At 41.5% G+C, this 20,572-nt stretch overlaps 1 protein-coding gene and 1 pseudogene across 2 annotated transcripts in view; both read left to right on the top strand.

The window, feature by feature from the left end:
• CCDC93 (coiled-coil domain containing 93) overlaps positions 1-20,572 on the top strand; it is a 104,686-nt gene that overhangs the window by 44,738 nt on the left and 39,376 nt on the right. The window lies entirely within an intron of this gene.
• Positions 5,637-5,991, top strand: LOC113905232 (annotated as a pseudogene).

The following is a 20,572-nucleotide window of genomic DNA, read 5'->3' as shown; positions in this document are numbered from 1 at the left end:
CTCAGTAATGCCCAAGAATTTGTCCTTCTGCTTCCCTACCCCTCCCAGCACTGATGGAGGCAGGTTGTAATTCATCTGCCACATTTGTCAGAATATCCACCGTGTAGCGCCATCCACATTTGCCCATTAGCTAAATTCATTTTCTTCTACAGTGACTATTTTTCTATAAATATAAAGAGAAAACCTGTCTCTTGGAGCAATTATTGCATCTGATAGATGGATGCCTTAGGGACAGCACCCACATTTTTCCTTCTCTATCAGGCTTCCTATAACTTGGGCACAGTTTGGTGGATGAGGCTGAGGGATGAAGCTTTGCCACTTAGGAGATAAACCCCATAACTCAGCCAAGCCCAAGGCAAAATTTTGTGTCCTGCTTTATTAAAAGGGTATAGAATGAACAAAAGCCTGAAAGTCATATTTCAGCATTAGATTTTTTTTCCATCCTAAGAATAGGCAGCAGGACCTTGAATATTTCAGGGAGACAGTGATTAATCATTTTGCACATAACTGATTCTGGTCTGGCTGAGATGTAGTATCAGTAAAATCAGATTTACAGGGCCTTGTTTCACATCCTCCTTTCCCCAACCCTGCCCCCTCTGCCCGCCTAAAACGATGTCTGTTCAAGCATCCACTTTCAGTTTCCCTGTCTCAAAAGCCTTGACAACAAATGAGCTCTGCCCTGACCCTCTGTGCAATGGTCTTCTGAAGAGATTGCACAGATGATATAGTTGGACAGTGGATGTCACCTGTAATCTGGGAGTTATAATCAGCTCTAAGCACAATAGTGGTCATCTCACACAAAGTGAGGGGCTTTCTGAGCAAGATTGAGTAAAATGGTACAGAGTAGTGTTTAGCAGAGGGGCAGGGGCAGAGGGAGGGTGAGATGGGTAAAGGGGATCAGTAGTATGGTGAAGGATGGAAACCAAACTTCTGTTGGTGAGCACACTTCCAGAAGTAGAAATGAAGTTGAAATAAAAATAAAAACTCATGTTACAAGTCAACTTAAGAAAAAACAGCATAGAATGTCTAGGGATGGGGTTCTCTTGTTTTCCCCACTAGGTTTTCTGACCCAACTTTCATATTAGAATCCAAAGTGAAAGAAAGTGAAAATTGCTCAGTTGTGTCCAACTCTTTGCAACTCCATGGACTATACAGTCCATGGAATTCTCCAGGCCAGAATGCTGGAGGGAGTAGTCTTTCTTTTCTCCAGGGGATCTTCCCAACCCAGGGATCGAACCCAGATCTCCTGCATTGCTGGTGGATTCTTTACCAGCTGAGCCACAAGGGAAGCCCAAGAATACTGGAGTGAGTAACCTATCCCTTCTCCAGGGGATCTTCCCGACCCAGGAATCGAACCGGGGTTTGCTTCATTGCAGGCAGATTCTTTACCAACTAAGCTATCAGGGAAGCCTAATAGAATCCAAAGCATCCTTTATTTTAATTTACCACCTAGAAAAGGTGACAGTGGTTAGAGTGTCATCTGACATTTGACCAAGGATTTAGGTCATCCTGAAAGTACCAGTAGAATCAAGACTTGAAGACATAGGTGTGGAAAAGAGTGATTAATTCACTGCCCTGAGAAGAAGTGTCTTGCTTTGCTGTCAGCACACACAGACCTGGATGGCAAGGGGGTGAGCCTGTACCTGCCCATAGGTTGCCACATAGCATCACTGATTCAGTTTTTACAGAAACACAAACATACGGGGTACTCACTGCTCTTCCTCCGGGGACTCTGACTTTTATCTTTATACCTGCCCACTGTAAGTAGATAGGAGCTTAGATTATTATAAGAGAGGAAGCAAATAGGTCTCCTTCGTACACATGTCCTTGCCTTGTAGTCTTGAAGCTAACTTGTCTTCCCCATCAGCTCTGCAGTTCCATGATTCCTGCTGTATCCCTGGGCTCACTGGGCTTCCCGTCCCTCACCCTTGTGCAGTGATGTGATGGCTGTATTTTGTGTTCTGTCCCTCTGTTCTGCTCTGCCAGGAAAGAATGAAATTAGAAGTCGTTTTGGACAGGTCTTTTTCCAAGGATGTGTATAATTAAAATACTTTCCTGGTGGCTCAATGGTAAAGAATCCACCTGCCAATGCAGGAAACACAGGTATAATCCCTGGATCAGGAAGATGCCCTAGAGTAGGAAATGGCAACCCACTCCAGTATTCTTGCCTGGGAAATTCCATGGACAGAGAAGACTGTCAGGCTACAATCCATGGGATTGCAAAGAGTCAGGTATGATGGAGCACACACACATACATATAATTAAAACTTCTCATGGAGTTGGAGTTCACCAGTTCATTGCTTGATTATGTTGTTTGTATTGGGTAGATCATATATCATTAAATATGAGGGTTTTTGTAATTGAATTGATTTTAATTCTATTCCCATATGACAGTTATTTCACGTTTGCATATTTAATCCAGTATCTGTCCCAGATATCCATGGTGGCACCTAGTTGCAACCATCATGTGTGTGTAAAAGAGGCAAAACAGTGCAGTTACAAATACAGCATTCAAGTCCTGTCTTGGTTCACGTCTGTCTCCTCAGCTTCCCAGCTCTGTGATCTTGGCCACTTTATTTAATCGCTTTGCCCTAGTATCTTCATCTATAAAATGAGAATAATGTAACTCTCCTGGCAGGATGGCAGGGTATTGTGAAGGTTAAGTGAAATGTGACAAAAATGCCCAAAACAGTGCCTGGGGCACATTATAGCCATGCAGCTAATGGTAACCTTTATTTATACTTTTATAAACTGCATTTTTTTTTTGTCACATTAAGTCCTAAATATTTTCCATATTTCTAGTCTTCATAATTATGTGAATACTAGATAATCTAGCACAATTCATTAAACATTTCCCTGTTGTTAGACTTTTGTTTGCCATTGTAGATAATCCTCTTGTAAAATCTGAACAAATGATTTCTTTGGAAAGATTTTGTAGGAGTCTAAAGATTGGATTCTGACTCCTCTGTGTTGCTTTATAAATAAGTTGTAGCGATATAAAATACTGCCTCCATGAAGGGGCTTCCAGGATGGTCCAAGCGTCTCCCCCTCTGTTCATTTGTCTAACTTGCTACCTTAGTGGCTATAAAATAGTACCTCTTTGGACCACTGAGTGGCTTGAACATAATTGCATGTTTTTGTTTGCTCTGTTTTCTGCTTATTTGACTGATCTATTGAAGCCTTTACTCACTTATCCTTTGGGTATCTGATGTTTTCCTTGTAAATTTGATTAAAGTCTCTATTGTAGATTTAAATATTTTGTCACAGTGATGCACATATTTCTCAGGCTGTTCTTTGATTTGTGTATTGCTTTTCTTTTCATGCAAGGCGTTGGTACCCAAATTGATCAGTCTTTTTGTTTCAAAATAGCAGTGTTTTTTTTACATTGATCTGATAAGTAATTCATTACATTTCAGCTCATAATTTTTTATTAATGTTTAATCCTTTATGCTACATAGAGTTCATTCTTATTTAGTCCACAATCTGGATCCATCCTAGTTTTCCTGCTCCTATCCACTTACCCTAATACTGTTTATCAAATAATTTCTTTATACTCATTTGGAGATACTTTGTTATTTTTTTATATTTTAGATCTAATTTAAGCTCTGTATTTTCTTGCTTTCTTGGTTTATGCTTCTGTTTTTATGAACAAACCATGATAAAATCATGTTTGCTTTTTGTTTTTCTTAATTTGCTTTGTTTGCTGTTGTCAGTGTCCTCCAGTCAAAGACCTCTGGGAACACACCCATAGTTAGACAAGTTGGGTTTATTGCTGGTTGAAGGAGACCACACAGCAGTGGGGAATCATACAGCATCTCAATAAAGAGGCCTTAGAAAAGACTTATGGGATTCAGACTTCTTTTAGGTGATTTAGGGGAAGATTAGAGAAAGTAGAGCTTTGCTCTGAGTTAGATGCATTAAGGAGGGATAATTCGATGAATCAGTGTCTAAAGAAATCTTCTCTGTGGGCCAAGGGAAAAGAATCACAGTTAAAGCTCTGTGTTCATATTAGCCAGTATAGGGGGATGTTTGATCATTTAGGGGATTTGAATAGTGTTCATGTTTTTGCCCATATACAGACATTACAGAGTGGTCATGTTTTTTTCCTTGAACCTTGTGACCCTGTCTGATGTTGATGTCCTCTGGAGTTATTTATATTTAACACAAAAGCCTCGTGTGAATGCAGCCCAGCTCCCAGCAACACCAGGGCCTTGCTGAGAGTGCCAGATTGGCTCTCAGATGTCAGGGGTTGCTTTTCTCTTTTTCTGTAAATTTAGTATGTGTTGCTACATAGCAATATTACACAAATACAGTGGTCTGAAATAACATCGTGTATTATCTCATGGTTTCTGTGTTTGGCACAGTATAGCAGGGTCCTTTGTTTCAGACTCTTACAAAGTTAGTGAAGGTGCTGGTCTGGACAGTAGTCTCATCTGAGGCTCGACTGGGGAAGGATCCACTTCCAAGTTCACATGGTTCTTGGCAGCATTCAGTCCTTTGACACCTGTTGGCTGAGGTCTGGCTGTCAGCTAGAAGCTACCCTCAGTCCCTTGCCAGCTGTGCCTCTCCAACGTTACCACTTGTTTCAGCAAGTGAAGCCCCTCCACACATTACAGTTTTATGTGACATTGATGTGCATGCAATCACATTCATCCCACCATGTTTGCAGAGACTGGGGCTCTGTCAGAGTTGTCCACCATGGTGTGTTTGTTTTTCTCTTTAATCTTACTGCCATAAATTGGACTGAAATAAGGCAATTCATCTAAAAATCCATGCCCCTACCTTCAGGGCCTCAGTAATGAAATGCTTGAAAGTAAAGATGGAATTGAAGAATGCTCAGGTGGAAAGCCTTTTGGTGGAACTTGAAAGAAACCCAAATTGGGCTGAGATCAGGATGAATTTTTGCTTAGTGAAAAAAAGGAACAATAATTTTTGGAAGATGAAAGTGTGAAAATGATTTTGTGCCTCAGAAATGAATCAAACAGCCTGCTTGGTGCAAGTCATTAGACGGTCAGCAGGCACTGAAAAATAAAAATGAAGTGAAAAACATATGCAGGCTTCTCTTTCACTGGTAAAGTTCAGTAGTTCTTATAACAGTATAACATAGTACCTAATTCATGTGTTTCAAAGCAAGTCCCTCAGATGTGTAACTCAATTTAATATGTTCCTGTAAAGCAACAGGGAAGAAGAACACAAAGAAGCTTCCATGTACATAATTCATGAGTATTGACAGAGTCCAGCCAGAGAGCTCCATCTCTGATTGTTTCCAGAAGGAGCACCCTTCCCAGAATGTGCTTGCTGAGTCATCACTGTGCCTTGTGGTACTGCTGTCTAACATGCTCCCTGCATCTTATCATTCACTGTTACAGGCAAGAGGAATATAGTACTGTGATTTGCAGAAAACTAAGGGTTTGGCTGTCCCCATAGTACTTGCACTCTACTATACCAGAAGGAAGGGGAAGGAAACAGAGCCAGGCAAGGGCAGGAAGGGACTCTGACTCAATGCCACGTGTCAACCAGCTGTACACCATTTTGACTCATGTGCAACTAAGTCTTTCCTGGTCAGCATCTCCCTGAGACAGGATATGAAAACATTTTGTAGGTCACAGGTCTGTTGGGGAATCAGAAGAATCTACCCTGCTTTTTTTCTGTGCCATTATCGCTCTCGCAAACATGGTGAATGTTCCAAAAACCCTCCGGACTTTCTGTAAGAAGTGTGGGAAGCACCAGCCCCACAAAGTGACACAGTACAAGAAGGGCAAGGATTCTCTGTATCTGGCGTTATGACAGGAAGCAGAGTGGCTATGGTGGGCAGACTACACCGATTTTCCGGAAAAAGGGTGAAACTGCAAAGAAGATTGTACTGAGTCTTGAATGTGTGAGCCCAACTGCAGATCAAAGAGCGTGCTGGCTATTAAGAGATGCAAGCATTTTGAGCTGGGAGGTGATAAAAAGAGAAAGGGCCAAGTGATATAGTTTTGAGATTCATATTTTGTTTTATTATGAAGACAATAAAAATTTGAGGTCGTTTACTTCATTTAGTTTCAGTTGGTTTTTTGGGAAGGGAAATAAAAGTGCCATCAAAAAAAAAAAAAAAAAGAATCCACCCTAAGTGCCATCTCATTGCCAGGTACTTTAAAAACACTTTATTAAATACAGTTGATTTATAATATTATATTACTTTCAGGTATACAGTATAGTGATTCAATATTTTTATAGACTGCTCTCCTTTTAAAATTATTACAAAATAATGGCTATAATGTATCCTTGATACACAAGGTACCCTTGTTGCTTATTTATTTTATAAATAGTATTAACAGTTTTGCCAAGAGAATGCACTGGTCATAGCAAACACCCTCTTGCAACAACACAGGAGAACTCTACACATGGACATCACCAGATGGTCAACACCGAAATCAGATTGATTATATTCTTTGCAGCCAAAGATGGAGAAGCTCTATAGAGACAGCAAAAACAAGACCGGGAGCTGACTGTGGCTCAGATCATGAACTCCTTATTTCCACATTCAGACTTACATTGAAGAAAGTAGGGAAAAACACTAGACCATTCAGGTTTGACCTAAATCAAATCCCTTATGATTATACAGTGGAAGTGAGAAATAGATTTAAGGGACTAGATCTGATAGACTGAGTGCCTGATGAACTATGGACGGAGGTTTGTGACATTGTACAGGAGACAGTGATCAAGATCATCCCCAAGAAAAAGAATTGCAAAAAAAGCAAATGGCTGTCTGAGGAGGCCTTACAAATAGCTGTGAAAAGAAGAGAAGCAGAAAGCAAAGGAGAAAAGGAAAGATATTCCCATTTGAATGCAGAGTTCTAAAGTATAGCAAGGAGAGATAAGAAAGCCTTCCTCAGCGGTCAATGCAAAGGAATAGAGGAAAACAATAGAATAGGAAAGACTAGAGATCTTTTCAAGAAAATTAGAGATAAGGGAACATCTCATGCAAAGATGGGCTCGATAAAGGACAGAAATGGTATGGACCTAACAGAAGCAGATGATATTAAGAGGTGGCAAGAATACACAGAAGAACTACACAAAAAAAGATCTTCACAACCCAGATAATCACGGTGATGTGATCACTCACCTAGAGCCAGACATCCTGGAATGTGAAGTCAAGTGGGCCTTAGAAAGCATCACTACGAACAAAGCTAGTGGAGGTGATGGAATTCCAGTTGAGCTGTTTCAAATCCTGAAAGATGATGCTGTGAAAGTGTTGCACTCAGTATGCCAGCAAATTTGGAAAACTCAGCAATGGCCACAGGACTGGAAAAAGTCAGTTTTCATTCCAATCCCAAAGAAAGGCAATGTCAAAGCATGCTCATACTACCGCACAATTGCACTCATCTCACACACTAGTAAAGTGATACTCTAAATTCTTCAAGCCAGGCTTCAACAATATGTGAACCGTGAACTTGCAGATGTTCAAGCTGGTTTTAGAAAAGGCAGAGGATTGAGAGATCAAATTGCCAACATTCGCTGGATCATCAAAAAAGCAGGAGTTCCAGAAAAACATCTATTTCTGCTTTATTGACTATGCCAAAGCCTTTGATTGTGTGGATCACAATAAACTGTGGACAATTCTGAAAGAGATGGGAATACCAGACCACCTGCCTAGCCTCTTGGAAATCTGTTTGCAGGTCAGGAAGCAACAGTTAGAACTGGACATGGAACAACGGACTGGTTCCAGATAGGAAAAGGAATACATCAAGGGTGTATATTGTCACCCTGCTTATTTAACTTATATGCAGAGTACATCATGAGAAACGCTGGGCTGGATGAAGCACAAGCTGGAATCAAGATTGCCAGGAGAAATATCAATCACCTCAGATATGCAGATGACACCACCCTTATGGCAGAAAGGGTAGAAATAAAGAGCCTCTTGATGAAAGTGAAAGAGGAGAGTAAAAAAGTTGGCTTAACGCTGAACATTCAGAAATCTAAGATCATGTCATCCGGTCCCATCACTTCATGGCAAATAGATGGGGAAACAGTGGAAACAGTGGCTGACTTTATTTTTGGGGGCTCCAAAATCACTGCAGATGGTGATTGCAGCCATGAAATTAAAAGACGCTTACTCCTTGGAAGGAAAGTTATGACCAACCTAGGCAGCATATTAAAAAGCAGAGACATTACTTTGCCAACAAAGGTCTGTCTAGTCAAAGCTGTGGTTTTTCCAGTAGTCATGTATGGATGTGAGAGTTGGACTATAAAGAAAGTTGAGCACCGAAGAATTGATACTTTTGAACTGTGGTGCTGGAGAAGACTCTTGAGAGTCCCTTGGACTGCAAGGAGATCCAACCAGTCCATCGTAAAGGAGATCAGTCCTGGGTGTTCATTGGGAGGACTGATGTTGAAGCTGAAACTCCAGTACTTTGGCCACCTTATGTGAAGAGCTGACTCATTTGAAAAGACCCTGATGTGGGGAAAGATTGAGGGCAGGAGGAGAAGGGGATGACAGAGGATGAGATGGTTGGATGGCATCACCGACTCAATGGACATGAGTTTGGGTAAACTCCGGTAGTTTGTGATTGACAGGGAGGCCTGGGGTGCTGCAATTCATGGGGTCACAAAGAGTCGGACTCATCTGAGGGACTGGACTGAACTGAACTGAGTATTAATACTTCGTATCTCTTAATCCCATACCCCTATCTTGTTCCTCCCCCAACTCCTTTCCCTACTGGTAACCATTAGTTTGTTTTCTATATGTGAATTTGTTTTATTTCTTAGATTCTACATATAAATGATGACATAAAATATTTGTCTTTCTGGCTTTTTTCACTAAGCATAATACTCTCTATGTCCCTCCATGTTGTTGCAAATGGCAAAATTTCATTTTTTATGGCTGAGTAACACTCCTTTGTGTGCATGTGTATATACAGTGACATCATTTTCATTCATCTGTTGATGGACACTCAGGTTGCTTCCACATCTTGACTGTTTTAAGTAATGCTGCTGTAAACATTGAGGTGCATGTACCGTTTTTGAAGTAACATTTATGGTTTTGGGGGATATATACCCACAAGTGGAATTACTGGATTATATAGTAGTTCTACTTTTAGGCTTTTGGCGAACTTCCATACTGTTTTCCATAGGTGCTGCACCAGTCTGCATTCCCGTCAGTAGTGTACAAGGGTTCCCATTTCTGTACATCCTCCCTGATATGTGTTATTTATAGGCTTTTTGATGATAGCCATTCTGATAGATGTGATAGCTTTTTATGGTTTTGATTTACATTTCTCTAATAGTGATGTTGAACATCTTTTCATGGGCCTGTTAGCCATCTGTGTATCTTTTTTAGGAAAATGTGTGTTCAGATCTTCTGCCCATTTTTTAATTGGGGTTTTTTTTTAATATTGAGTTGTATGAGCTGTGTATTATGAACACTAATCCCTTATTGATCATATCACTGGTAAATATTTTCTCCCATTCCGACAGTTGTCTTTTCATTTTGTCAGTGGTTTCCTTTGCTTTGCAAAAGCTTTTAAGTGTAATTAGGTCCTTGGAAGGAAAGTTATGACCAACTTAGATAGCATATTAAAAAGCAGAGATACTACTTTGCCAACAAAGGGCCGTCTAGTCAAGGCTATGGTTTTTCAGTGGTCATGTATGGATGTGAGAGTTGGACTGTAAAGAAAGCTGAGCACCAGAGAATTGATGCTTTTGAACTATGGTGTTGGAGAAGACTCTTGAGAGTCCCTTGGACTGCAAGGAGATCCAACCAGTCCATCGTAAAGGAGATCAGTCCTGGGTGTTCATTGGGAGGACTGATGTTGAAGCTGAAACTCCAGTACTTTGGCCACCTTATGTGAAGAGCTGACTCATTTGAAAAGACCCTGATGTGGGGAAAGATTGAGGGCAGGAGGAGAAGGGGATGACAGAGGATGAGATGGTTGGATGGCATCACCGACTCAATGGACATGAGTTTGGGTAAACTCCGGTAGTTTGTGATTGACAGGGAGGCCTGGGGTGCTGCAATTCATGGGGTCACAAAGAGTCGGACTCATCTGAGGGACTGGACTGAACTGAACTGAGTATTAATACTTCGTATCTCTTAATCCCATACCCCTATCTTGTTCCTCCCCCAACTCCTTTCCCTACTGGTAACCATTAGTTTGTTTTCTATATGTGAATTTGTTTTATTTCTTAGATTCTACATATAAATGATGACATAAAATATTTGTCTTTCTGGCTTTTTTCACTAAGCATAATACTCTCTATGTCCCTCCATGTTGTTGCAAATGGCAAAATTTCATTTTTTATGGCTGAGTAACACTCCTTTGTGTGCATGTGTATATACAGTGACATCATTTTCATTCATCTGTTGATGGACACTCAGGTTGCTTCCACATCTTGACTGTTTTAAGTAATGCTGCTGTAAACATTGAGGTGCATGTACCGTTTTTGAAGTAACATTTATGGTTTTGGGGGATATATACCCACAAGTGGAATTACTGGATTATATAGTAGTTCTACTTTTAGGCTTTTGGCGAACTTCCATACTGTTTTCCATAGGTGCTGCACCAGTCTGCATTCCCGTCAGTAGTGTACAAGGGTTCCCATTTCTGTACATCCTCCCTGATATGTGTTATTTATAGGCTTTTTGATGATAGCCATTCTGATAGATGTGATAGCTTTTTATGGTTTTGATTTACATTTCTCTAATAGTGATGTTGAACATCTTTTCATGGGCCTGTTAGCCATCTGTGTATCTTTTTTAGGAAAATGTGTGTTCAGATCTTCTGCCCATTTTTTAATTGGGGTTTTTTTTTAATATTGAGTTGTATGAGCTGTGTATTATGAACACTAATCCCTTATTGATCATATCACTGGTAAATATTTTCTCCCATTCCGACAGTTGTCTTTTCATTTTGTCAGTGGTTTCCTTTGCTTTGCAAAAGCTTTTAAGTGTAATTAGGTCCTTGGAAGGAAAGTTATGACCAACTTAGATAGCATATTAAAAAGCAGAGATACTACTTTGCCAACAAAGGGCCGTCTAGTCAAGGCTATGGTTTTTCAGTGGTCATGTATGGATGTGAGAGTTGGACTGTAAAGAAAGCTGAGCACCAGAGAATTGATGCTTTTGAACTATGGTGTTGGAGAAGACTCTTGAGAGTCCCTTGGACTGCAAGGAGATCCAACCAGTCCATCCTAAAGGAGATCAGTCCTGAGTGTTCATTGGAAGGACTGAGGCTGAAGCTGAAACTCCAGTACTTTGGCCACCTCATGCGAAGAGTTGATTCATTGGAAAAGACTCTGATGCTGGGAGGGATCGGGGGCAGGAGGAGAAGGGGACGACGGAGGATGAGATGGCTGGATGGCATCACTGACTTGATGGACGTGAGTTTGAGTGAACTCCGGGAGTTGGTGATGGACAGGGAGGCCTGGAGTGCTGCGATTCATGGGGTCGCAAAGAGTCGGACACGACTGACCGACTGAACTGAACTGAACTGATGTAGCTAATAATAAGTACCAGGTTTGCATACATGCCTGTCTGACTTTGAAACCAGTCTCTGTGACAGAGTAGTGTCCTCAGAGGGCAGCATGACAGCCTCCTTAGCCATCCTTAGTGTCTGCCTCCCAGGCTTTTTTCAGTGACAAAACATCGTTAGACTCTCCCAATGTCTAACTGCCCACCTTGGGCTGAGTGGAGTGAAGAGGCCAGGTCATGTTGGAAACTAACCACAGAAACAAGTAAAAAGGAAAATGATGCAGCCCAAGCATTCACACACAGTCGCACCTAAGCTATTGAAAACTGTGGAATTTTCTATTTGGAGTATGTGAGTGGCTTTTCATATCACTGGAAAATGCCACATTGAAATGTTCTCATCCAGCTCTCCAGAGTGTAATATCCTAGCCAGAAGACTATCAACATCTCAATCTTATTTTAAGAAGAGGCATTTTGGGTCATCAGGAGACTTATTTTTAGAAGGAATTCTTTTTCTCGGTAGGTTCTGAAATTTTTTTCCTGTCCAGCAATTAAGAAATTCTGACACAAATTACTTCTGACCTTTTGATTCTGAGAGCTGTTCTCTTGGCAGTTCATCGGAAGCCTGTATTCTGTCTTGAAATTTTATTTTTCAAGAGCATTTGGGGCATCTCATTAGTTGATTAGGACCTGTGTGTAACCACAGAGAGGTAATAGCCATGGTCTGGTCAGGGATGCACATATAAAAACCCAACGGGAAAAAACAAACAAACAAACAAACAAACAATGGAAGGAAAGTCTCCTCTAAAGAAAGCAGACAGCCACGTTGGTAGGTGTGGTCTGCATTAAAGTAGGTTTTGTCCCCCCTCAACCATGGTCAGGTTGGCTCTACCTGATAAAACCAGCCGAGAAAACTGCTGCAAGTTCTGTCACTCATTCACCTCAAGAGTAGCCTTCTAGGAGCCTTTTGGTTGCAAGTGATAGAAACTCTGCCTGGAATGGTGGTATAAGCAAAACAGAGCCTTTTTCAGCTCTCATAACAGGAGGTGGGGGTGTCCATGAAGGTAGGGGTCCCAGGGACTCACCTGCCTTGTCATCTCTCTCTGCCCTTGAAAACTTGCTTCACTCTGCCTCCCTGTCACCTGGGGGACCTCACCACAGACTGCTTCAGTCTCCAGCACCCTCCCATATCTGTGTGTAAAGTCCTAAGAAAGGGTTCTCCTTTGTTGGTTACAGGCTTCCCTTGCGGCTGAGCTGGTAAAGAATCCGCCTGCAATGCAGGAGACCTGAGTTCGATCTCTGGGTTGGGAAGATCCCCTGGAGAAGGGAAAGGCTCCCCACTCCAGTATTCTGGCCTGGAGAATTCCATGGACTAGATAGTCCATGAGTTGCAAAGAGTCAGACACGACTGAGGGACTTTCACTTTCACTTTTTGGTTACAGGTCAGGTCACATACTCCTCCTCAGCCAGTTGCTCTGGCCAGGAGGTGGGCTTATTGATCAGCAGCCCCTCTGGAACAAGAGAGAGAGTGGGAAACAGTGATTCCCCAAAGGTAGGGCGTCGCTGTTACTAAACCAGAGGGTGCTGAGTATTCATGATGGCTGTACTGCCATGAGCCTGTGTTCATAGAAGGTCCTTAGGGATTCTGTCTAACTACACTGGATGGCATTGACCCGCGAGAATCAATGGCTAATATGTCATCTGCCCTCCTCATGCTTTATTTCTCTGCTCTGGTGTTGTATTTCCAATTAATTTTACAAAGTCTTCTTAAAGAAAATAGCTATAATTTATAGGTATTTTAAGTCTTCAGCATGATTTCTTTTCTGCCAGACAGCTGACAGAAATAACCCCCTAGATGGAATGATCTTTTTCTTCAGCAACCATCTACTGAGCAGTACTACGTTCCAGGCAGTTTCAGGTATAAGGACAGGGATAGAGTTATAAATTCTCACTGAGGCATGGTGCTCCCCTGAGGAGCCCCTGGGTAGGAGTCAATCAGCCTGTAAAAAGAAGAATTATGGAATAATGTAATTCATATGTTTTCAAATGGATGCCATTTGCTACTTGATTGGTGTTGCCACTCGAAATGTCAGTATCTGCCCAAAGAGAAGTGACAGTTGGGTATTTTTTATACCGAACTTTTCTCCTGTTAATAGGCAGAATGGATGACTTTAAAATTATACCCAACTGAGGTGAAATGGAAAGTAATTGTTCAAGAGGGCTGGGGACTGGGTGAAGATACCAGTCCCCAGGACCTTTCCTGAGTCAGAAGGTCATGGGATGCTAAGCAACCAGGAGTCCCTGACTCCTCTGGAGAATCTGTCCTGAGCTAGAGCCAGTGTGATTTCTGATAAGCTTGGAGGTGAATGTTTCTAATCTCATCACCTATCCCCACCCAAAAAGAAAAACCATTTTTCTAGCAACATTGGCATGCAGGATACAGGAGAGGAGCTGCCCTCTTGGGGCCCTACTACTGGGACACAGATAGAAAAACCAGGTTGGGATCATGGTGATGAGGGCTGGGGAGGGAGGGATTTTTTAAACCCCTTCCTCCTAGACTCCATTTCTTCACATAAGGTCACAGGTACTAAACAGGTCATATTCTAAATCTGTAAACTTCTGGAAGGCCAAGATTTCATCTTCCATCTCTGTTTCTGTTGCCTAACATATCATATGTGTATGCTGTGCTCAGTCATATCCAACTCTTTGTGACTCTGTAAACCATAGCCTACCAGGCTCCTCTGTCCATGGAATTTTCCAGCCAAGAATACTGGAGTAGGTTGCCATTTCCTTCTCTAGGGGATGTTCCTAACCCAGGGATCAAGTCCACATCTCCTGCCTTACAGGCTGATTCTTAACCACTGTGCCACTTGGCAGATCATAACACTCAGCAGAAGCCTCTTCCAGTCATCCATCAGCCTCAGTGGAGACTCACCCATAGCCATTACGGGTAACTCTCCCTCCTGTGGATCCTCTGATGCGTGGATCAGCTCCTGTTGTCTTCTCCGTAGCACTGCTCACAAGGCACTATTTCATTTGTCTCTGCCTCTTTCCCAGGACTAGAATGTATACTGTCAACCAGAGCTGGGAGCATTGTATATCACCTTTGCCATAATGGGGTTTTCATAAACATTTGTTGGAGGAAAGAAGGAAGGAAGGAAGGAAGAAGAAACCAGAAGACCATGCAAAACTCTCTCTTTCTGTGAAACAGTGAAGGCTTGGGGAGAAGGTGGCAGGTACAACACCTTTATTTATGAATGAGCAGGTATTACCTGACTAGACCGTGAGGGTCCAGAGGTGAGGTTTGTGTCTTTTTCCATGTTCCCAATGCCTAACACTTAGTCCTACATGTTATAAGATCTGAGTAAAGGTTAGTTGATGAAACAAAGGAAAGTGGTGAGAGGGATTTAAACCAATCCGAATTTAGAGATGAAGAAATTTCCCAGGTGGTTCAGTGGTTAACACTCCCACCTGCCAATGCAGAATATCCCAGGGTTGAGAAGATCTCCTGGAGAAGGAAAAGGTAACCCACTCTAGTATTCTTGCCTGGGAAATCGCATGGACAGGTTACAGTCCATGGGGTTGCAAAAGAGTCAGATACAACTTAGCAACTAAACAACAATCAAAAAAACCCTGTAAATCCGGAAAGAATGATGCTGATAATATGTTTGTGTCTCAGAACTGCTCCAGGATTTCCTAAATTCTGACTAAGTTATGCAATATGTAAAAACTAACAATGCAGGGAATGGTATTGTGGTATTAGCTAATGAATTGGCCTGGTGGGATTGTCCCAAGCCACACAGCCTATATAGCTTATACCCTTTCAGGTTCTTTAGCAGTTTGGATGAAGACATAGAAATTAGCTTCATCCGATTTAAGTGTCATTTAAAGCTAGAAAAGAAAAGGTGGCTAATACATTAGAGAGTAGAATCAACATTCAAAAATATCTTAGATTGAAATTTTAAGCCCAAACTATATATTTTTTTTAAGTAAGCATGAACTCTTTTATTTCAGAAAAATAAGTTATGCCAATTCAGGATTTGATGAGCATGCCATCTGACCTGACATTAGCTTGTGTGGGTAAAAGTGGGATGTTTGGGGTTTTTTACATGCCTCTGTGCATGGAGCCCAGACTTATGCTTCAAAAACTCAGCAAGGCTGCATGAATATGGGTCTTTGAAATTCATGGGATTTCATTAGTGGGAGTCAAGAATATTGAAAAGCACATTTATGTATGCTGTTGCATTAGTGGGAGTAGAGTGTAGATAAGGGAAAGTGGGTGGTCCCATCCCAGTCTGCTGTGCTCAGATTCCATCAGGAATGCTTGAAAAGGATTATGAGCTAGCGTATATCCAGGGGAGAGCAGCCAAGATGGTGAAAGGAGCTGACATCTTCTTGTAAAGCTTGGAATGCTTCTGTATTAGAAAACTTGAACTGTTATATGAAAGTGATTATACTTTATCTCTGTGGCTTCAGGGAGAAATGAGCATGTATGTTTGAGTTTGCGTGTCTGTTTCTGCTCTTCGTTTCTGCTGACTTTTGCTCATGAAATTGTGTATGCTTTTGATTTTTGACTGTGAGTTCATTCTGCTTGGAAATTTCTCTATCAGACCTGGAATTGGAGCTCTATTCTTCCAGAGAGGATTTTCTTTTGCTCTTACGTGCACCTGGGCACACCCAGCTCAGGCCCACTGTGCATGTAGTAGGTTTTTGGTATCATTCAGGTAGTGTGTGTGTTTAGATTATAGAACTGCACAAGGGCATATCCGTTCTAACAAAATCTCATTGCAGACTTTTTTCCTTCCTACATCTGTGCCAAGGATTATGCAAAGCAGTTGTTGAATTCTAAAAATCAAAGCTTGAGATCAATTGGTTTTGGCAAATACTCTCAAGAAAAAGGGCTTCCCTGGTGGCTCAGATGGTAGAGCATCTGCCTGAAATGTGGGAGACCTGGGTTTGATCCCTGGGTCTGGAAGATCCTCTGGAGAAGGAAATGACAGTCAACTCCAGTACTCTTGCCTAGAAAATTCCATGGACAGAGGAGCCTGGTAGGCTACAGTCCATGGGATCACAAAGAGTTGGACACAACTGAGCAACTTCACTCACGCATTCAAGAAAAAAGCCAGCCTCCATGGGTACACCTACCTCCTGGATTCTCACTTCCACTTTTTGGCTTTCTAGGATTTCTTACATATTCTAGCTCATAGATTTTTTTAAGATTAAAAAATGAATATTTTATATTGCCTGTTTACTTGTTTTCAGTGGGAGGGTTCATCAGGGTCCGACAACTGAAATTCGTCTGCTCAGTATGGAGAATTTGTGGCATCCTCTTGATATAGGGACCCCTTATTTTTTTAGGGATGCCTTATTATTGATAGCTTTAGTGGCCATATTTTAATGGGGGGACATAGGAGAGATTCCTATATCAGGAAGGTTCTGTTCAGTTCAGTTGTTCTGTCGTGTCCAACTCTTTGCGACCCCATGGACTGCAGCACGTCAGCCCTCCCTGTCCATCGCCAACTCCTGGAGTTTACTTAGGAAGGTAGATGTGTAGATATGACCCTTTGGGTGTCTTCCATTATGAAAGTATATAGTTTTAGCTAAAGTAATCATTTTTTGTTTCTCTTAGGAATTTACTTACATTGAACTGGACTAATATTATTGAATGACATTTATATCTGGTTCCCCTTAGAATAGAAGCTGCAAACATCTGTCAGTTATTAGAAAACATTGAATCTGCACTAGATGCTATCTTAATCCACCCTGTCGTTTTGAAAGCACGTTCTTAATCTGAAATTGTTGAACAAAATTAGATTGGCATTTTAGCCCTTGCTCTAATGTAAACACAAATGGAATATTTATAGGTGGTTGGCATTCTTTGAGAGACATTGGGCTTTTCAAGTAGAAATCAGTTAACTTACCCCAAGGACTTAATTTTTTTCTGTCGAGGATTTACTATAAAGCCCCTTCTATTCTCCATCTGTCCAATGTAGTCTCATCCTTTAAGATCCAACTTGGTCAGTTCCAGTTTTCTTCTGAGAAGACTCAGTGAACAGAATGTCAAATGAGTCATACTGTTTCAGAGACCTTGGTCTAGTTCTCTTGGCTTTGAGGAGAGTATTTGAAAGAAATGAAAATTTTCAGTTACTTAACACAGAAAGTGTGTTTCAAATAGAGAACAATCAGCTTTCTGTTGACTAGATTAAGAACTCTCTTCAGTTCAGCTCTAGAATAAATGATTTTTTTCTGTTCTAAAACTAACTTCCCATTAAACAAAGAACTTTGCATAGCACCATCTCTAGACTTAGGCAAATGGAGGAATTTGCAAATTTATATGCACTGTGAGCTTGGTCATGTGCATATTGTTCATTTTAATTGCACTGGAGAAATGTCAGATGTGGAAATGGCACTTAATATCCTGACATGAATGCTTTGCAGACACAAATTTAAGGGACTGCACAGAGCAATGAGAATTGCTACCTAGCAACAAGAGAAAGGATTTTGAAAGCCCATGTTTGCTTGGAACATATACTGTCGTAAGAGTTGTTTAATATTAAGTTTATATGGAGACTTGAGCATCCTTTCTGTGAACTACAAATATTTTCTCTCTGGTTGGTTTGAAGCAGTTGTCTAGTAAAAGTGGAATCAGAAAACTATCCCCTCTTGGTGTTATGGATGGGCCCACTGCACTGGTAGAGCTGTGTTAGTGAGGCTGTCCCAGTTGGTGAGTTAGCTAGGCCCCTTAAAGTAACAGGACTCAAAATTTTTAGTTTCAAGAGCCTGTACGAACTCTTAAAAATTACTGCATGTTCATTCACTCAGTCGTGCCTGACTCTTTGTGATGCTATGGACTGTGACCCACCAGGCTTCTCTGTCCATGGGATTTTCCAGGCAAGAATACTGGAGTGGGTTGCCATTTCCTACTCCAAGGAGTCTTTCCAACCTAGGGATCAAACCTGCATCTCCTGAGTCTCCTGCATTAGTAGGCAGATTCTTCCCCACTGAGCCACCTGGGAAGCTAAAAATTACTGAGGAGGTCCTGAAAGCTTACATATTAATTCACTTGCAAATGATAATGAAAAATGTTTTACACGTTAGCATCAGAGCAGTGATACCATCACATGTCATATAGCAGCTGGAAAATTTCAGTGTATGAGCATGAGAGAATGAGAGAAAAAAAATCGTATCTTAGTATCATTGTGAAAAGGATTTTGACCTCAAAGAACCCTGAAAGGATCTTAAAGAACCATGTGACTAAAAATTTAAAGTGAGAGAGAGCAGGAGAGCCAGTGAGCCTGGAAGTCCTCTTTCCAGATAGCAGGATAGCTACTGATGTTCCTGTAAGAAAGTTTCTTGAAAGTGTCGAAGGCACAGTTTCCAACAAGGCTGTGTTTGTTGCCAGGTACACTGATAAGAGAATGTGAAAGCTAGGTGGAAAATGTAGTCGGGACCCTGGCCATAAAAGCAGTTTACCAGCAGGAAGGCATGCCGAGAGCTGGAGACATCATCCAACTCATGCCAGGTACAGAATAGCACTGAATGTGTACATCCGTACCCCCTCACCCCTGCAGCCTGGAGAAAGCCTTGCTGGGAGGTGACTGAGATGGGGATACCCTGCAGCCCACTTGATCATAGCTTGGCCTGATCCAGAGGCAAAAGGACAGTCGGAGGAGGTCAGGGCAGTCAAGACATCATGATGTCAAACCCAGAGACACACCATGGGGGTAGTCCCTGTGTTGGGGAGTTAATTCCATTTCAGATATCAGTTAACCATGAGATAGAAGGTTTGTGTAAATCTGCTAGTAAAGTACTGAATAAAATGCTCCGAGGATATGCCAGTGACATTTTGGAAATCAGTATCAAGGAATCTAAGATGAAGGTTAAAACCCAAATCTGAAATTAACTATAAGAAGAAAGCTACTAAATATGTAACAAGCTAAGTGGACAAATTGATAACTTAGTTCAGGATGATGCAGTCAAAGTGGAGGAGATATAACTGGTGAGATTGTATGTGTACATGCTCAGTTTGCTCAGTCACGTCCGACTCTTTGTGACTCTATGGACTGTGGCCCTTCAGGCTTTTCCATCCATGGATTTTTCCAGGCAAGAACACGAGTGGGTTGCCAGTTCCTTCTCCAGGGAATCCCTGACCCAGGAATTGAACCCCTGATTCCTGCGTCTCCTGCTTTGTCATGTGGATTCTTTGCCACTGAGCCACCTGCAAAGCCCATGATATAATTAATTATAATTATGTTTCTGACAAGTGGCTTGAAAATCAAGGAGTGCTCTTTCCTTCCCCCCCCTTTTTTATACTCTCAAATAATTTTCAGAAATAGTTCTTCTTCCCCAGACTACAGGTGGAAAATATCTTGATGTGCCCAATGTTACATTTTTAAAAGTTAACTCCAATATGAAGAAACTCAGATAAGCTGGAGTATGTTAGTTGACATTTTCCAAAAATTTCAGGTGTCAGGGCTAGCTGTGTTGTAATACCAAATGCTTCTTTTTTTCTGTTTCCTTTACGGCCTCCCAGCTCACAAGATGGAAAATGATGTTTCTTGCCATTTTAGGCAGCCACATCCTGCTGGTTGTCTCCCACCTCCAGAGTTGTTAAGCAGCAAAAACACTCATCGTCTGTTAACGGTGCCTCTGAATTATTCAGGGAAATTCTTAACCAATATAAATGGTGACTATACCATCCAGTTCCTCCTTTTCACATTTCTGTCTCTTCCCCGTAACTTTCAAACTAATGATCACTGTTAAAACATGCACAGAGAATCACATATTCAAATAGTTTTGTTGCACTTGAGCTTCAGACCAGTGATTAACTTGGAATTGGGATGTTTCCAGTAAAGAAGGCAGTGCAGCTATAATGGGTGTTCATTGGCAGGTGAATGAAGCTGTCTATTCTGTGATCACCCGAGACAGGTTTTAAGGACTCCTTTTGAAATAGGGTCATCTTTCTTGTTTCTTCTTCCTGGGGCTTCCCTCTGGTGTCTTGAGGCAAGTGTTTGTTTTCATCATCTGCGCCAAGCTGCCTCCAATGGCCATCTGCCTCCTTGTTTGCATGGTTTCTTGGTATTGTTGCTCCATTCATCTCATCACCCCAACCAGAACTCTCTC

The sequence above is a fragment of the Bos indicus x Bos taurus genome, chromosome 2 (genome assembly GCF_003369695.1).
Source record: "Bos indicus x Bos taurus breed Angus x Brahman F1 hybrid chromosome 2, Bos_hybrid_MaternalHap_v2.0, whole genome shotgun sequence".
NCBI lineage: Eukaryota > Metazoa > Chordata > Mammalia > Artiodactyla > Bovidae > Bos > Bos indicus x Bos taurus.
Note: the sequence above shows the minus strand (reverse complement) of the source record. Positions and strands in the feature narration are given on the sequence as shown.